General features: G+C 44.4%; 3 non-coding genes across 3 annotated transcripts; all 3 read right to left on the reverse strand.

Annotated features, from left to right (window-relative positions):
* Positions 1 to 15976: 15976 nt before the first annotated feature.
* trnav-aac (transfer RNA valine (anticodon AAC)) lies at positions 15977 to 16049 on the reverse strand. Its single transcript has one exon. It is a non-coding gene; the product is annotated as a tRNA-Val (tRNA).
* A 562-nt stretch (positions 16050 to 16611) lies between these two features.
* On the reverse strand, positions 16612 to 16684 carry trnav-cac (transfer RNA valine (anticodon CAC)). Its single transcript has one exon. It is a non-coding gene; the product is annotated as a tRNA-Val (tRNA).
* Positions 16685 to 16866: 182 nt separating this feature from the next.
* Positions 16867 to 16939, reverse strand: trnav-aac (transfer RNA valine (anticodon AAC)). Its single transcript has one exon. It is a non-coding gene; the product is annotated as a tRNA-Val (tRNA).
* Positions 16940 to 17022: the final 83 nt, after the last annotated feature.

Here is a 17022-nt window from a genome sequence, read left to right on the forward strand (position 1 = left end):
ATTTGGCCTACATCTTAGACACAGATATGGTTTACAACACCAAAATTTGTCACGGCATGGGAGCATCTGGAAATTTACATCATGGCAGGGAGTACAATCTCCCTTTTAACATTCACCATGGCTTTCTCCACGGATGCACTTATTATCTCATCAAAATGTGGTGTCGGCACGGAGGGGACACAGAGTGGATTTCAACCCCGACCAATCATAGCATACTCCGGTAACACTTTAGTATGGGGAACATAAAAAAACTTAATTACTAGTGAATTAGTAATGATCAAGATGTCACTTTAGTATGGGGAACATATTCTAAGTAACAAAAACTTAATTAACAGTAATTTAACACTATGAACACTTGTAGTTTTGTGTGTTGTTATGTAAGAACAGACCATATTCATTAAGTGTCAGTAAGGGAGAATAACTCTTCTTGTGGTACTACCACCTTATAAAGTCCATACTAAGCGAAGCATATTGAGATGGTACTACTAATAAGCAATACTTCTGAGGTTATAGAGGGAAAACTCATAGTTAATGGCTTACTGGTTGTATAATAAGGCCATGCAGAATAAGGCATTAATGAGTACGTAATAATGACCAATTAAGAGCCAATATGTTGCTAATTTGCATGCTAATAAGCACCTAATTAATGGTGACTACGTTCCCCATACTAAAGTGTTACCCATACTCCATTTGGGCAAAGTGATGATTGTAACTGCAAAAGCATCTTGCAAAACACAGCCACCTGTCAAGCAAAAAGAAAGGCTAAAATTCACAGTCATACAATTCGAAATGTGTATTATTTCGGGAGAGCAAACGCTAGACTGATGAATCGTCTGACTGAGGATTCCTTAATGATACTATATTGACGTTATTCCAATAATACACAGCAATTGTGTGTGATCACGTGATCCTATTAGCATGGCTATATGTTATTACTATAATCAAGGACTGTGTAATTTCAGCTGCTACCTGTATTATTCTGCTTTTAAAAGCTGATTACATCGGTCAAAGAATGTTCATGTCAAAAATGAATACGTTTCAAAATATCGATTAAATATCCAACAAGCCTGACTTGGGCAACACACAGGGAGATGCCACGAGTAAAGTGCGCAAGCTAATCTGACGCTGACGCGGTATACAGATCAACCTACAGCTAGCTACCAGCTTTGATAGTTCTATACCTAAGAAGCAGCAAAGTCGCTAGCAGTGTTTGCTAATATTGATTAATTTTTTACTAAGGTATTTATTGTGTCATGTTAAACTGGTTTATAGCTAGTTTATATAAACCAGTGAGTGACTTTGCAGAATTTTCCATCTATTTAAATCTTTCACCCTTCTCACATGCTGATCTGGATTTTGATCAGAAGTCAGGTACTTGCAAATATTAAACTGAAGACTCTTTAAAATAAATGTCTAGAAAAAAAATTATAAAAGATTTTATTTCCTCTACACTATTTCATTTGAATGTTAGGAGTATTCCAAAGCACTTTGGAGTCGTTAATTGGCTACTTTGCCTCACCACCTTTACATTTTTCTGTTATGGGTCTTACCAAAACTTGGTTAAATGACTCAAAAGTGTCTCTTTATTCAATAAAAGGCTACAATAACGTTTTCAGTCATAGAATAGATTGATTGGGCGGTGGAGTATCTGCCCCCCCCCCAAGCCGGAGGTAACACAGGGATTCAAACCAGCGATCCCCGTGTTGGTAAGCAAAGGAATAGAATGCCATGCCACCTGGACGCAGATCCACTGTTATCACACCAGATCTGTTGATCTTTTACATTTATACAGAACAAGCCTTGGCCATTTTTCAATCTGGTAAAGAGGTCCAGTTATACTGAACAGCTTTTCTGCCTTAGTTTGCAGTCACTGCTCATTTCAGATTTGTAAAAAATATAGTACAGTAGCACTATACTAGTATAGTATGTAGATGAGGTGTGATAACAGTGTACGACAGTGGTTCCCAACTTTTTTTTGAGTACTGTACCTCCAAAGCATTTCAAGCCAACCTAAAGTACCCCCTACTACGCAATAAGTTGGGGTCAAAGTCTAGTAATAGAAATTAACAGAGCGATCCATTCATGGTACATTACACCCACAAAACAGGGTAAGCTGTGAACCTCATTTTGCCATGTGACCAATTCATAAGGTGACAGACACAATAGTCATGTTAAATTCTTATTTAACGGTAGTCAAAAGTGAGGCGATTTTTCGGTCAGTTATCTCATTAAAGCTGGTCACATGACATAACAAGGCTCATAGCTTACCCTATTATATGGAGTGCTTCAATCATCCTCCTGATTCCTATTATTGCACTTGATCCGTGACCTTGATCTTGATCTGTACACTTACTGCTGGCTACCTGCTAATTGTGGACGACTCATGCCCTACCCATAAGAAATTTCAAAAATCATGAACTTTTGCCTTAAATTTAGAGCCCTTTTATTGTGATAAAGAAATACACGACCTTAGGAAGACCACAAAACAAGCCCAAACCCAAACTTTCGGAGTATTGATCTCTATACAGTATCAATAGTCAGGCGAAAGCAAAGTGTAAACAAATACACATGGGCGAATGTAATGTATTGCCATCGTTGCTCTCCTGCTGACGACGTATACCGACCTACATCCCGGTCAGAACCAATCAGAAGCCTGTAGGCCAATGTGTTCTCCATTGTTATGTTGTTTGGGGAACATTTTCACGGCCCAGGTGGGCCCCCTGGATCCGCGCATGTTATGGGTATAACTAGTATATCACCGGTACCGTCCAGTTCACTCACGCTGACTTCAACTTCACTCACAACACTCAAAATGTACCCACTTGACGAGTCCTTTCCATCATGCCCACCACTGCGTTTGTCACGCCTAATGGACCATAGCTACGCCCACCGTGCCTGAGAACTCAGCACCCCATCTCTGTTTTCCCTTATTTCTTTGAAAGTGCAGCTTGAGAGATAATGAAGTGAGCGCAATTTTGAGTAGCGTGCGCATGGAGCTGCCTACCAATTGGTAGGCAATATGGCGCCTGTGTAGCCAGTTGGCCAGACTCTCTCGATACATGGCGGTGTTGCGATCGGCCCAACCCTGAGCAGGTCAGCTGGAAATCTGTCTGAATGGGAGGGGGGAAGGGGCATCTGCCAGAGTATGACTGCATAGCAACAAGCCACTTATGGGGGTTTTAGATAAATTTTTTTGGTGGAAGAAGTTGCAAATTTGGAAAAACATTTTAAACCATGTTTTAGGATTTATTTTCTTCACTTTGCACAACTGCTGAAAGCAACTGAACCCTCAAAGATGGGTGTTACTGCGAATAACATCACTGCTGTGATTTTGTTGTGGGCTTGAGTAGAAGGGGGGGTCTGTTATTGTGACTTGTCTTTTCATTTTTTGTCCTTGATGAAAAGGTAGAAAGAGAAATGAAGACTCAAGGTTTAAGGCAGACCAAATGTATGGTATGTAGTGCTATATTTAAGATCAGAGAGTTGATCTCAGAAGGGGCCAAGAAAAGAAAGCTGCCAATATGTCTGGTTGAGGAGAAAGAAAATGAGCTTCACCAGCATTCCACTTAGCCTATTGATGTTAGGTTCAATGATGTGGAGTTTTAAACACATTGATTGTGGTGTTTTTGTGGGTCGAAGTGTAGCTGCAGAATAGAAACAGTTGAGACAGTATGTAGAAATAGATTTGTTGTGTTGAGAATGGATACAGACAGGAGTAGCTCTGTGAATTACCGCTGAGCCTCTCATAGGTTGGCCTCAATACTTATGTTTATATACCGATCAGCCAAACCATTAAAACCACTGACAGGTACGTGAATAACATCTCATTACAATGGCACCTGTCAAGGGGTGGGATATATTAAGCAGCAACTGAACAGTCAGTTCTTGAGGTTGATGTGTTGGAAGCAGGACAAATAGGCAAGTGTAAGAATCTGAGTGACTTTGACAATGGCCAAATTGTGATGGCTAGGTGTAGCTCAAATTATTGAACAAGTTAATGCTGGCTATGATAGACAGGTCTCCCAACACACACTGCATCACAGCTTGCTGTGTATGAGGCTGCGTAGCCGCAGGCCGGTCAGAGTGCCCATGATGACCGCTGCCCACTGCCGAAAGCACCTACAATGGGCACGTAAGGGTCAGAACTGGACCATGGAGCAATAGAAGAAGGTGGCCTGATCTGATGAATCCCGTTTTCTTTTAGATCATGGCTGGGAGCGTGTGCACTGTTTATCTGGGGAAGAAATAGCACCAGAATGCACTAGAAGGCAAGCTGGTGGAGGCAGTGTGATGCTCTGGGCAATGTTCTGCTGGGAAACCCTGGGTTCTGGAATTCATGTGGATGTTACTTTGCCATGTAGCACCTACCTGAACATTGTTGCAGACCAGGAACATCCCTTCATGGCAACGGTATTTCCTGATGCTAGTGGCCTCGTTCAGCAGGAAATTGCGCCTTGCCACACTGCAAAAATTGTTCAGGAATGGTTTGAGGAACATGACAACGAGTTCAAGATGTTGCCTTGACCTCCAAATTCCCCAGATTTCAATTTGATCGAACATGTGTGGGATGTGCTGGTAAAACAAGTCCGATCCATGGAGCACCGCATAACTTTTAGGATTTAAAGGACATGCTGCTAACTTCTTGGTGCCAGAAACCAGACGACACCTTCAGGGGTTTTATAGAGTCCATGTATCTACGGGTCAGAGCTTGTGTAGGGGGACCTACACAATATTAGGCAGGTGGTTTTAATGTTTTGGCTGATCGGTGTATATAAGCCATTTCTTTACACTGAGGCACAAGGGATCATTACGGTGCATCACATCTAGCATGCTGGTAAATGATATCTCTTTTAAATTTACTTTAAGCGCAGGCTGTAAAGCATAGGGGAAATAATTGTGTTGACAGCTTGTGAGAGGCTGTATAAAAGCCTTATCATCCTTGTCCAAGCAGTAACAGAATTTATGCAGTTTCATTTGGGGCACAGCGTTTTTGCAGGGCGGCCATCAGAGGAAAGGCCTCAAAGCAGAGCTGCAGAAGTCAAAAGAGATGAGTGGAGAACCGCAAGCAGGGCCCTGAGACAGAGCAACCTGGGATTCTCTCCTCCATCTGTTCAGATGAGTCTCATTAAGTCAAACAAGTAGCCCTCCGCTCGCACGCTCACCGCTCTCTCATTCCCTTTCAGAGCCTGTCGCTGTCTGAGGGCAATGATTATGTGAAGTCTAGTCTTGTAGAAAGTGATATTACAGAATGCATAACTAAAGTCACTGCTCCCTGCACGGTCTGCGGGCAGCCGGTTAACCCGGGACCAAATGAAAGCTGAGGAGAACATGCCTGCTTCACTAAGGGCTTACAGCTCACAACGTTTGTTTTTCTTGATTAGGCATTTGTGTACACACAGGTACAGCGACTGCACGTGTGTAGGGATGAACACTACTATTTCGGAATCAACATCAAAATACACACATGTAATAGTCATATTGCAAAGAATGCAATGTAAGACAAATTAGGCCCATCAACCAGGACCGCGTTTTTATGACTACACGTGAAGTTGAATATTCTCATGTGAAAAATGATATAATTTAGTCTGACTGAATGTCTTATTTCCCCTCTAAAACCACCCCAATCATTACCAGAGTGATAAATTCCTTGCAGATTGAGCTTTGAAAGTTAAAGCTGCATAAATATGGTAAAATATGTAACTTGCAAAAAAAAAAAAAAAAAAAAACCCCAAAGAAAAATCCTGATTTTTTTTCAAAATAATTTATCCCTACATGTATGTGTGTCTGTTTTAAAGCACATGTTATGGGGCTCTGCAGTAATGACAGAGAAATTGTAGTGTTGTTGGGTGTGTGTGGGATGGGAGCGAGTGTATGCCTGGCTCCAAAAATAAAGAGGGGGAAGTCCACTTAAGGCTCAATTCATAGTTAATTCATATGTGATTGGAAACTAAACACAGAGAGGCTGGAAATAACGCACAAGACCACAGCTCACAGAAACGAGTGGTTACTTCATGGTTACCAAGCTTAAAACAAGAGAACAGGACACTGCCCGGTATGGAGTCAGGCTCTTTGCAGGTCATATGCATATTCCCATGGAGGTTTGAGCGTTGGTGTCTGCGGGAATGTTTGGAGTTTGAAAACCATTGTAACTGAGCACATGGTGTGTAGATGGAATAGTATTGACCAAGGTCAGCTTCTCTGGGGAAGGAAGAGATTATAAAAGAAAGGAATATGAGATAAAGTGTCTCCTTTACATTGCTATGGAATAATGGTGGCACGGTGATGCAGTGGTTAGCGCGGTCGCCTCACAGCAAGAAGGCTCAGGGTTCGAGCCCCGGGGTAGTCAAACCTTGGGGGTCGTCTTAGGTCGTCCTCTGTGTGGAGTTTGCATTTTCTCCCCGTGTCTACATGGGTTTGCTCCAGTTTCCTCCCACATTCCAAAAGACATGTAGATCAGGTGAATCGGCCATACTAAATTGCCCCTAGGTATGAATATGTGTATGTCGGCCCTGTGTGATGGCATGGCAGCCTGTCTAGGGTGTATCCCCCCTGCTGTCCAGTGACTGCTGGGATAGGCTCCAGCATCCCCGGGACCCTGAGAGCAGGATAAACGGTTCGGGTAATGGATGGATGGAATAATCCACGTAAGGTGTTTAGTTGGTTGACGACTGATTGACAGGAGTTGAGTAAAGGTTTTCAAGTTTCATAAACAGCAAAGGTACATGCAGGGGCTGACCTTTCAATGCACTTTATCATATCAAATTTTACATTGGAAAGTGGGGAAATGACTTGACAAACGTACTGAGAACTGCACACTTTTTTTTAATGATGGCATCATCTATGAGATGAGTTTGTTTTTTTTTTTTGCCAACTTAGAAGCCATATTCTCTACCACATAAAGAAGAAGTATTGAAAACACCATTTATATCACATTTATTAGCAAAACAGACCCAACAAGAGCATTACTGTTTGAAAAGAAATAAATCGGGGCAGTTTACTTCAAATCAAACATAGGGACTATGATTTAAGATTCATAGTCCTGTTTATAGTTTAATTGCTTCCAAAAGAACAAAGACAAAATCTCCACTAAGCTTGATTAAGATATTTTACCGATGATGCGTAGACTGTTCTTACAGTGTCTCAGTATCAACGATGAGGCACATCGCTACCCTGCCTCGCGTTTTGTGAACGGATGTATTTGACTCCCTCCCACCCTCTGGCTTGCCGTCTTCTGCTGTTTGTGCTGCATACTCAGCAATGGACCTCACTGCACAGGAGTGTGGAAAAATTCCAGTGACTCTCCAGAAGGTTATAGATACTGTGCCATGTCTTAGCTGTTCCTAGGGCTGCACTCGTCTGTAAAGTAACGTCAGATACTAATTCTGGAATCTGCTGGGGCCACTATTTATAAACACTGTGCCCGTTCCTTTAGTGAAGTGGTTATAATGTTAGTCTAACACGCGAAAGCTCCTCGGTTCGAAAACGGACAGGAACCGCTCGCATACATGAAACCTATACTTTCCTGGACATGCCCTCTAACCCTTCCAGACACCTGAGGGTCCGATGACCACAGTTTGGGAACCATTGTATTAAGTCTGGGAGTTTGAATGTACTGAGCAGTAACTTAGAAGATCCAAGCACTGCACTATGTTGGACGAGATATCAGATGGTATTTCTGCAATCTGCTGGAGTAACTCCACAGTTCACGTAGCGTAGTGGTTATCACGTTCGCCTCCCACGGGAAAGGTCCTCTGTTCAACACCGAACAAGCTGTATATATATTTGTATTTTTCTGCAGGGTCATTGGAATCATTTCACACTGCTGGGGGTCAAATGACCGCGTTTTGCGAAATATTGTATTAGGCCTGGGAGTTTGCGCATTCTGTGCACAGGCACGGATCTACGCACGGGCTTACCTGGGCTTGAGCCCAGGGGCCAATCAGGAGAGAGGGCCTATGATAGAAGGGGAAAACATATATACTTTAATTTTTTTTAGAGGCTCCAAGTCCGACCCCCTCCCCCTCCAAATGGTGCTTGTAGTCTATCGTCGAAATGGCAATGTGTGTCTTTCATGTTCACGTTACCTTAGCTGACCCTAGGTTGTACGTGTATCTAAATGCTACCTTAGCTGACCTCGTTTATAACCAATCAGGGGCCATGTTCTGTTCAAAAGTGGTATGCAATGTGCAGGTGCACATTGGTTTTGAGATTGTGGGAAAACGACAGCTAGTTTACTAATTAAAATCATTGCAATCAAAATGTCAGAGTCTCAGCCACCGCGTAAATTTGAAAGCGGTTATCAAAAAAGAAAGACACAGAAACTCAAGGAGCTTCGTGAGCAAGAATTGCTTAAAAAGATTCCGAAACTTACTGGATATTTCGGTAAGGCTCCTGCTGATCAGTTGCCTGTGGGGGAAAAAATTGAGCGCCGCTGCCAAAGACCTCGACCCAGCTACAAGTGGCAGCGCTGCTAATCATCCAGCAGCAGCAGCACTTCTAGGCCCAGCAGCAGCAGCAGCACTTCCAGGCCCAGCAGCACTCACTAGCCCTGCTCCCAACAGCACACCATCAGCCGACCCATCCGGTCAAACAGCCTAGCGACGAGAACGCGGACTTCAATATCACAGCAGCTGACCCCAGAGAATCGACCGCAAAGCACTTGGCTACTAATGCTGATGATGTAGCAGCAGCAGCTAGCCACCCTGATCAAGCTGCCAGGTCAAACGTGGATGAGGATCCATACAGTACAGATGCAGCACGCTGGGGTAACATTAATGAAGATGTGCGGACTTATTGGGCGAGTAAAGGGCCAGAATCATGCCAGAATAAAAACGTGGATTTCTCAGCTTCTGAGAGACAATATAAACATCAAAAGCGGTGTTTTTCAAAAACTCTATTCAATTGAAAGCTTGTTAATGGAGAATATGTGGGGCGTGAGTGGCTCCTTTACTCCCCATCTAAAGGAGTGGTGTTTTGTTTCGTCCGTCGCTTGTTCGGGGACATAACATCACATTCAAAGCCATTTGTTAATAATGGCTATAAAGATTGGAAACATGCCCATGATGGCCTAGTTGAGCATGAAGGCTCTGACTCCCACAGGAAGGCGATGCTTGCGTGGATTGCCAGGACGGCAGATAAAGGACAGATCGATTCAGACCTGAAAAAACAATTCGAGAGTGAATGTGATTACTGGAAAGATGTGCTCAAACGGGTGATGGCAGTTATTAAGTTTTTATCCGAGCGTGGGCTGCCTTTTAGGGGTGACAGCGAGTTATTTGGTCTTCCAAGTAATGGCAATTATTTAGGCATGTTAGAAGTGATAAGCCAATATGATCCTTTTCTAAAAGCACACATCAATAAACTCGGGAACGCTGGCCAAGGAAATCCTTCCTACCTTTCTTCAAATATTTGAGAGGAATTTATCAGGTTGATGGGACAAAAGGTGCTTTCAGAAATAATAAGTCAATTGAAGATCGCAAAGTACTTCTCAATCAGTGTCGACTCGACTCCTGATGTTTCGCACGTAGATCAACCTTACGGTGACCAGACGTCCCCGATTTCCCCCCGGGGACAGTGCCCGTTTTGGATGTCCTGTCCCCGGCTAAACTTGTCCCCGGAAATGTCCCCGATTTCAGATTTTATGTATGGTATACGTCTTGATGCGCGCAGACTAGAACACAGAACAACGGTGTGTTAATGTTTCAATATTAATAATAACAAAGAAACAATGTAGCCTCTCGCCCTTCGCCTCCTGTTTGGAGGCGGAACAAGCTACGCGAGACCAGATAGATAGACGTCGTCTCTACTAATCTCTATGCGCGAGACCGGTAGCTGGTGGTCGCACTGCTGGCGATGCACTGCTGTTGCTAGGCTACTATGAAGCCCGAGCGGGCAGAGAGCGCGCAGAAATCAAAAGAAGAGCTCTCGTCATTCGTGCCATGGCTTCTATATTGTCACTGATCCAAGGCTTGAGGATTTTCTGGGACCTGGTCCTGGCTGGATTTACTGCGTTATACGGTAAGTACGTGTGTGAAGAACTTCATTTCGCATGGGACTGTGAGTTGGGCTAACCGTTAGCATACATGAACCATGACATCCCTCAGCTAACAGTTAACGTTAGTGCCAACATCCCTCATCTCCTCACCCTCGACATCCCTCAGCTATTCAGTGTAGCACAAACAGTGTAACATAAGCCAGGAGTGGCCACACACTGGCACACAGTAAGAAAAGTTACATTGGAAATAGCGACTCAAAAGTAGGCTAACGTTACCTGCGCAAACCGCAATTTCACGACTAACGTTAACGTTAGCAGCTAACGTTAGTCGTGGAATTAGTCGCTATTTCCAATGTAACTTTTCTTACTGTGTGGCCACTCCTAGCTTACACTGTTTGTTTGTGCTAAAAATGTGTTGATTTGTAAGATGTAAGCGATGCTACGTGGCCTGTTTTTCGAGCCAACAGCCAGAACAAGCTCAAATGAATGGGGCTGCATTGTAGGCAGGCAGGCAGGCAGGCAGACAGGCTATGGTGAAGTGCGCCACCCTGTGGTTCTGTTTTTATGACAGGCATTTCCCATGGTGTATGCGTTTGGGATTTTGCGTGATTTATGTGTACCATTACACCCAGTGTTATATTGTTGTTGTTCAAGATTAACATGTGTTGTGATGAGATTATGTCTCTGTTTTAGTATAGGGGAAGACTGAACAGTGAAGAAGAGAGGAAGAAAATATAAGAAGGCTGATAGAAGAGTGGAAAGTAGGAAGATTGATAGAAAGAAGGAAGAGAGGAAGAATAGTGGAGGAGAGAGGAGGAAATAGGAGGACTGATAAAGGAGATAGGAGGAAATAGGAGGACTGATAAAGGAGAGAGGAGGACATAGGAGGACTGATAAAGAAGAGCGGAGGAGAGAGCAGGACTGATAAAGAAGAGTGGAGGAGAGAGGAGGAAATAGGAGGACTGATAAAGGAGAGAGGAGGAAATAAGAGGACTGATAAAGAAGAGTGAAGGAGAGAGGAGGGAAAGAGCAGAAGAATAAGCCTATTGGAAGGAAAAAGGAGAGAGAAGACAGACTGACAAGATGGCTTTTTCAAAGAAGAGGAAGTGTCATTTTACGGATAAATTACAAACAGAGTTTCCATTTATTCATCCTTGTCGTCCTGGCCAGGACGAGACAATGGTGCACTGCACTCTTTGCAAATCCTCATTTTCCATAGGCAGCGGTGGGAGAATTGCTGTGGTGGAGCACCAACAGACAAAGAAACACAAAGCCTCTCTAACTGCCAGTGCAGGTGTGCCCTCTGTCACTACTTTCTTTAAAAAGGTAGAGCCTTCTCAAAAAGAATATGATTTAGCCGTACAGGAGGGAATCTTGGCATACCATACGATGAAGCATAATCATAGTTACCGCTCTCTGGACTGCACTGCACAACTGACAAGGAAGCTTTATGAGCCAAAGTTTTCATGTGTCCCCGGATTTGATTTGAGAAATCTGGTCACCTTAATCAACTTACGTTCATTATGCGTTATGTGTCGCCCGACGGATCCATTGAGGAGCGTTTCCTGAAGCTTTTACCAATAGCAAGTCACACATGAGAATCGTTGTGCAATTCAGTTCTCGCTGTTTTGCAGGAGATGGATATCGATATAGCCAATTGCAGAGCCCAGTGCTATGACAATGCTAGCAATATGGCGGGGTCGTACGAAGGGTTGAAGTCACGCATACGGGAGATTAATCCACTAGTGGAGTGGGTTCCGTGCGCTGCTCATACCCTCAGTTTAGTGGGAGTAACAAGTGTTAACTGCTGTCTTGAGACAGACGAGTTTTTTTCTTTTGTGCAGAGCCTTTTTAATTTTTGTTCCAAGTCAACCTCGCACTGGCAAATTGTTACCTCGGGGTTACAGCCAAACGATAACAAGCGAATTGAGACTCTTAAAAGCCTATCTGATACGCGGTGGTCCGCGCATGCCCAAGCTACAAAGGCACTCTGCCTGAATTATGTTAATATCCAGCAGTCTATTAAAAAAATATCTGATGACCCAAACCAAAATTTGACCACTCGTAATGAGGCACGAGCACTCAATAAGAAAATGGAACATCTCGAGACGGCTTTCCTTTGCAACTTGTGGAATACTATTCTTCAACAATCTCAAAAGACAAGCACTTCCCTCCTGGCTGTGGAACTTGACCTATGTAACACCGTTGATTTGGTGCGCGTGTGCTCATTAAGAGCATTTGTAGCCGGGTTGTGGGATCAATTTGAGCGCTTTCAGTCGGCAGTAAAATGCTTGTCGCCCTCAGTTTCACAACTCTACAAATCGGACGTGCAACGCGAGTCAAAACGAAAAAAAACATTCTGATGAATCATCAGAACCTGACTGTCACATGTCAATGTCAGGCAGACAAACATTTTCCGTGGGGGTCTTCACTACCATTGACAAACTTGTCGCGGAGCTAGATCGAAGGTATAAGTCGTACAAGGAGGTTAACCACAACTTTGGATTTTTAAACACTCTACATAACCTCTCCCCACAGGACCTTCGTTCTTCTGCACTTAATCTGCAAAAGAAATACCGCACGGATTTGCAAAACGATTTTGCGGATGAACTGGCCCAGTTTAGGGAATTCATCAGAAATGAGGAGAAGAAATCTGCGAAGACATTGCTGCAGCTGCTGAGGCAAAGGAATCTGCAGGCTGTGTTTCCAAGTGTACACATTGCACTACGGCTATTCTTGACTTTACCGGTAACAAACGCGGGAGGTGAGAGATCTTTTTCAAAGTTGGCTCTGGTGAAAAACAGACTGCGATCTAAAATGCATCAGGAGAGACTGAACTATTTGACTTTAATGTCACTTGAGAGTGACCTGCTCCGGGCCCTGGATTTCACAGACATAATCGCGGATTTTGCAGCCCGAAAAACCAGGAGGAAATGCTTTTAAGGTAGGCTTTAATTTGCTGTATTTGTTTAATAGCAACAGCTAACCCAGCCACTGAGGATGCACAAGCCAGTGCATCCTTAGTGCCGGTCCCAAGCCCGAACAAATGGGGAGGGTTGCGTCAGGAAGGGCATCCGGCATAAAATCTTTGCCAAATCAAATATGCGGATCATAAATAAGACTTACATACCGGATCGGTCGAGGCCCGGGTTACCAACGACCGCCACCGGTACTGTTAACCAGCAGGGTGTCGGTGGAAACTATGCCACTGTTGGGCGAAGGAGAAGGAGAGGGGGAAAGCATGTCCAGAGGCAGCTAGAGAGGAGGAAGGGTAGGCATGTGGAGGTGAGAGTTGGAACTTTGAATGTTGGCACTATGACTGGTAAAGGGAGAGAGCTGGCTGACATGATGGAAAGAAGAAAGGTAGGTATAATGTGTGTGCAAGAGACCAGGTGGAAGGGGAGTAAGGCCAGGAGTATCGGAGGTGGGTTCAAACTCTTCTACCATGGTGTGAATGGGAGGAGAAATGGGGTAGGGGTAATTCTGAAGGAAGAGTATGTCAAGAGCGTGCTGGAGGTGAAGAGAGTGTCAGACAGAGTGATGAGTATGAAGCTGGAAATTGAAGGTTTATTGCTGAATGTTATCAGCGCATATGCCCCGCAAGTTGGGTGTGAGATGGATGAAAAAGAAGAATTCTGGAGTGAGTTGGACGACATGGTGGAGAGGGTACCCAAGGAGGAGAGAGTGGTGATTGGAGCGGACTTCAATGGACATGTTGGTGAAGGGAACAGAGGTGATGAGGAGGTGATGGGAAGGTATGGAGTCAAGAAGAGAAATGTGGAAGGACAGATGGTGGTCGATTTTGCGAAAAGGATGGAAATGGCTGTGGTGAATACATATTTCAAGAAGAGGGAGGAACACAGGGTGACGTACAAGAGTGGAGGAAAGTGCACACAGGTGGACTATATCTTGTGTAGAAGGCGCCATCTAAAAGGGATTGGAGACTTCAAGGTGGTGACAGGGGAGAACGTAGCTAGGCAGCATCGGATGGTGGTCTGTAGGATGACTTTGGAGACCAAGGAGAGGAAGCGAGTGAAGACACAGCCGAAGATCAAATGGTGGAAGTTGAAGAAGGAAGACTGTTGTGTGGAGTTCAGGCAGGAGTTAAGACAGGCACTGGGTGGTAGTGAAGAGTTGCCAGATGGCTGGACAACCACTGCAGAAATAGTGAGGGAGACAGCTAGGAAGGTACTTGGTGTGTCATCAGGACAGAGGAAGGAAGACAAGGAGACTTGGTGGTGGAATGAGGAAGTACAGCAAATTATACAGAGGAAAAGGTTGACAAAGAAGAAGTGGGATAGTAAGAGAGATGAAGAAAGTAGACAGGAGTACAAGGAGATGCAGCGTAAAGCAAAGAGAGAGGTGGCAAAGGCAAAGGAAAAGGCGTATGGTGAGTTGTATGACAGGTTAGACACTAAGGAAGGAGAAAAGGACTTGTACCGATTGGCTAGACAGAGGGACCAAGCTGCAAAGGATGTGCAGCAAGTTAGGGCGATCAAGGATAGAGATGGAAATGTGCTGACAAGCGAGGAGAGTGTGCTAAGAAGGTGGAAGGAGTACTTTGAGGGGCTAATGAATGAAGAAAATGAGAGAGAGAGAAGGTTGGATGATGTAGGGATAGTGAATCAGGACGTTCAGTGGATTAACAAGGAGGAAGTGAGGACAGCTATGAAGAGGATGAAGAGTGGAAAGGCAGTTGGTCCTGATGACATACCTGTGGAGGCATGGAGATGTTTAGGAGAGATGGCAGTGGAGTTTTTGACTAGATTGTTTAACACAATCCTGGAAAGTGAGAGGATGCCTGAGGAGTGGAGAAGAAGCATACTGGTACCGATTTTCAAGAACAAGGGCGATGTGCAGAACTGTAATAACTACAGAGGTATAAAGTTGATCAGCTACAGCATGAAGATTTGGGAAATAGTAATAGAAGCTAGGTTAAGAGGAGAGGTGACGATCAGAGAGCAGCAGTATGGTTTCCTGCCATGAAAGAGCACCACAGATGCGATGTTTGCTTTGAGAATGTTGATTGAGAAGTATAGAGAAGGCCAGAAAGAGTTGCATTGTGTCTTTGTAGATTTAGAGAAAGCTTATGACAGAGTGCCGAGAGAGGATGTGTGGTATTGTATGAGGAATTCAGGAGTTACAGAGAAGTATGTAGGAGTGGTGCAGGATACGTATGAGGGAAGTGTGACATTGGTGAGGTGTGCGGTTGGAATGACAGATGAGTTCAAGGTGGAGGTGGGATTACATCAAGGATTGGCTCTGAGCCCTTTCTTGTTTGCAATGGTGACGGACAAGTTGACGGACAAGATCAGGCAGGAGTCTCCATGGACGATGATGTTCGCGGATGACATTGTGATCTGTAGCGAGAGTAGGGTGCAGGTTGAGGAGAGCCTGGAGAGGTGGAGGTATGCACTGGAGAGAAGAGGAATGAAAGTCAGTAGGAGCAAGACGGAATACCTATGCATGAATGAGAGGGAGGACAGTGGAATGGTCAGGATGTAAGGAGTGGAGGTGACAAAGGCATTTGAGTTTAAATACTTGGGGTCAACTGTCCAAAGTAACGGTGAGTGCAGTAGAGAGGTGAAAAAGAGAGTGCATGCAGGGTGGAGTGGGTGGAGAAGGGTATCAGGAGTGATTTGTGACAGAAGAGTACCAGCAAGAGTTAAAGGGAAGGTTTACAAGATGGTTGTGAGACCAGCTATGTTATATGGTTTGGAGACAGTGGCACAGACAAAAAGACAGGTGGCAGCGCTGGAGATGGCAGAGTTGTTAGGTAAACTTGATAACCACTACACTACAGGAACTGGGGAAGTGTCTCAAGCAGATTCCAGAAATACCATCTGAGATCTCTGTCCAGAACAGTGCAGTCCTATGGACTGTGAGCAAGAGTGTTGGGAATGTGGTTATAGGACATCTGGGGGTCTGGAAGGGTCCCAGTGAGTCTCCAGCAAAATGGGGATTTTATACATACATCCAAGATGTTGCTGCTAGGTTTCGAACCGAGGAACTTTCGCGTGTTAGGCGAACGTGATAACCACTACACTACAGGAACTGGGGGAGAAGTTCCAGCATATTCCGGAAATACCATCTAAGGTCTCTGTCCAGAACAGCGCAGTCGTAGGAACAGCAAAGATAATGAACAGCACCCTGAAACACACAGGCCTAATACAATGGTTCCCAAACTCTGGTCATGGGACCCCCCCTGGGAGTCTGCAGTCTGAAAGGATTCCAGAGCGTCTCCAGCAAAATGTGTGCGTATGTAAGTATTTATATATATATATATACACACACACACACACACACACACATAAATATGCATTTTGTTCCATCCTGGCTTTGAAACAAGAACCTTTCGCGTGTGAGGCAAACGTGATGACCACTACAATAGATAAACAGTGAGAGCACCTTCAAATAGTTGCTCCAGCAGATTCCGGAAATACTATCCGAGGTCTCTGTCCAGAATAGTGAAGTCATAGGAACAGCTAAGATCCTGCACAAAATGCTCAAACTCCCAGGCCTAACACAATATTTCGCAAAACGTGGTCATTCGTCCCTTGGAGTCTGGAATGATTTCAGTGACTCTCCAGAAAATTACAGATATTATATGTCAAAGCTGTTCCTGCCCGGTATCGAACAGAGGACCTTTTGCATGTGAGGCAAAAGTGATAACCGCTACACTACAGGAACTAGGAAAGTGTCTCCAGCAGATTCCCGATATACCATCGGAGGTCTCTGTCCAGAACAGTGCAGTCCTACAGACTGTGAGTGAGAGTAGTGGGACTGTGGTCATAGGAGATCAGGGGGTCTGGGGTCTGGAAGGGTTCCAGTGAGTCTCCAGCAAAATGGGGATTTTACACCTACATCCAAGATGTTCCTACTCGGTTTCGAACCGAGGACCTTTCGCGTGTTAGGCGAACGTGATAACCACTACACTATAGGAACTGGAAAAGTGGTTCTGGCATATTCCGGAAATACCATCTGAGGTCTCTGTCCAGAACAGCGCAGTTGTAGGAACAGTGAAGATA

Source organism: Lampris incognitus, chromosome 8 (genome assembly GCF_029633865.1).
Source record: "Lampris incognitus isolate fLamInc1 chromosome 8, fLamInc1.hap2, whole genome shotgun sequence".
Taxonomy (NCBI): domain Eukaryota; kingdom Metazoa; phylum Chordata; class Actinopteri; order Lampriformes; family Lampridae; genus Lampris; species Lampris incognitus.